The 2,497-nt window shown below is 44.9% G+C and overlaps 1 pseudogene; it reads left to right on the top strand.

The window, feature by feature from the left end:
• The first annotated feature begins 284 nt into the window (after window positions 1–284).
• Window positions 285–2,194, top strand: LOC102846216 (annotated as a pseudogene).
• The last annotated feature ends 303 nt before the right edge of the window (window positions 2,195–2,497 follow it).

Genomic DNA, 2,497 nt, shown 5'->3' with positions numbered 1-2,497 from the left:
CCAACCCCCATTGTCCCACTTACTCTATCAATTCATCTCCTCCAGTGTCCTCCTCACCCACGCTGTCCTTTCACCCTTCCAAGCATGATGTCCTCCTCCAAAGACCAGTTCCTCCTGGCCACGTGCCTAAAGTACATGAGACAGAGCTTCAAAATCACTGACTAACCAGCTTGAGAATTTCGCAAGTGTCAGAGGTCGGAAATTTTGTTGCGCTTACATGCGTGTGACGGCCTGTGCTGTCCTACTTGTCCACCTGCCCATTGACTGGCCGACTTGCCGGCAAAATGAAACTCTGGTTGGTGGCAGCTGTCTTGTTGCTCCTCGGCACGGTCTATGCCGAGGAGGACGACAAGAAGAAGGATTTGGGTACCGTGGTCGGCAATGACTTGGGGACCACTTCCTCCTGCGGCATGTTCAAGAATGGCCATGTGGAGATCATCGCCAACGATCAGGGCAACCATATCACGCCGCCTTATGTGGCCTTCACCCCCGAAAGGGGAGCGTCTGATTGACGATGCCACCAAGAACCAGCTCACCTCCAACCCGGAGAACACAGTCTTTGATGCCAAGTGGCTCATTGGCCGCACTTGGAACGACCCGTCTGTGCCATGGGACATTAAATTCTTGCCTTTCGAGGTGGTTAAAAAGAAAACTAAACCATACATTCAAGTTGATATTGGAGGTGGGCAAACAAAAATACTTGCTCCTGAAGAAATTTCTGCCAAGTTTTTATCAAGATGAAGGAAACCGCTGAAGCTTATTTGGGAAAGAAGGTAACTCGTGCAGTTGTTACTGGCCTGAACCAATGCTGGACTGAATGTAACGAGGGTCGTAAATGAGCCTACAGCAGCCGCTATTGCTTATGGCCTGGGTAAGAGGGAGGGTGAGAAGAACATCCTTGTGTTAGACCTCGGTGGTGGAACCTTCAATGTGTCTCTTCTCACCATTGACAATGGCGTCTTTGAAGGCCTGGCCACTAATGGAGATACTCATCTGGGTGGAGAAGACTTTGATCAGCGTGTCATGGAACGTTTCATCAAGCTGTATAAAAAGAAGACTGGCAAAAACACGAAAACAGACAACAATGCTCTCCAGAAACTTAGGCGTGAGGTAGAAAAGGTGAAAGAGACCCTGTCTTCTCAGCATCTGGCAAGAATGGAGATTGAGTCCTTCTATGAAGGAGAAGACCTCTCTGAAACTCTGACTCGGGCCAAATTTGAAGAACTAAACATGTATCTCTTGCATTCTACCATGAAGCCTGTTCAGAAAGTGTTGGAGGATTCTGATTCGAAGAAGTCTGATATTGATGAAATTGTTCTTGTTGGGGGCTCTACTAGAATCCCAAAGATTCAACAATTGGTTAAAGAGTTCTTCAATGGCAAGGAGTCATCCTGTGGCATAAACCCAGATGAGGCTGTGGCATATGGTGCTGCTGTCCGGGCTGGAGTGCTCTCTGGTGATCAAGATACTGGTGATCTGGTGCTACTTGATGTATGTCCTCTTACACTTGATGTTGAAACTGTGAGAGGCATCATGACCAAGCTGATTCCCAGAAACACTGTGGTGCCCACAAGTAGTCTCAGATCTTCTCTACAGCTCATGATAATCAACCAACAGTTACAATCAAGGTCTGTGAATGTGAAAGACCCCTGATAATCACCTTTTGGGTATCTTTGATCTGACTGGAATTCCACCTGCTCCATGAGGGGCCCCACAGATTGACGTCACATTTGAGATAGATGTGAATGGCATTCTTCTAGTCACAGCTGAAGACAAGGGTACAGGTAACAAAAATAAGATCACTATTACCAATGACCAAAATCATCTGACACGTGAACAAATTGAAAGGATGGTTAATGATGCTGAAAAGTTTGCTGAGGAAGATAAAAAGCTCAAGAAATGAATTGATACTAGAAATGAATTAGAAAGTTATGCATATTCTCTGAAGAATCAGAGTGGAGATAAAGAAAAGCTTGGGGGTAAACTTTCCTCTGAAGATAAGGGAACCATGGAAAAAGCTGTAGAGGAAAAGATTGAATGGCTGGAAAGTCACCAAGATGCTGACACTGAAGACTTCAAAGCTAAAAAGAAGGAATTAGAAGAAATTGTTCAGCCAGTTATCAGCAAACACTATGGAAGCGCAGGCCCTCCGCCAAACAGTGAAGATGAAACAACAGAAAAAGATGAATTGTAGACAATGCTCCCTTGTGCTGTCATATTGTAAATACTGGACTCAGGAACTTTTGTTAAAGTGAAAATTGAGAGAACTTGAGTCTCTAATGTAATTGGAGTCTTTACATTTGTGTGGAGTTAAAAAGGCTATAGCCTAAATGGCTGTTTACCATCTTTCATTAGCAGTTGCTGCATGTCTTAGGGTTGAAGGGGAGAATAGGAATTGGCCATCTTAAAGCACTGGGTAAAACAACTGGGTTGGGAGTGTGCTCACCTTGGAAATGTTATATTTAACAATTGGGCGATTCATGTGCATCCCATGTAG

Source organism: Elephantulus edwardii, unplaced genomic scaffold (assembly GCF_000299155.1).
Source record: "Elephantulus edwardii isolate Elephantulus edwardi_28Jun2011 unplaced genomic scaffold, EleEdw1.0 scaffold00271, whole genome shotgun sequence".
Taxonomy (NCBI): Eukaryota; Metazoa; Chordata; class Mammalia; order Macroscelidea; family Macroscelididae; genus Elephantulus; species Elephantulus edwardii.
The sequence above is the reverse complement of the archived record's forward strand: the minus strand, read 5'-3'. Positions and strand labels throughout refer to the sequence as shown.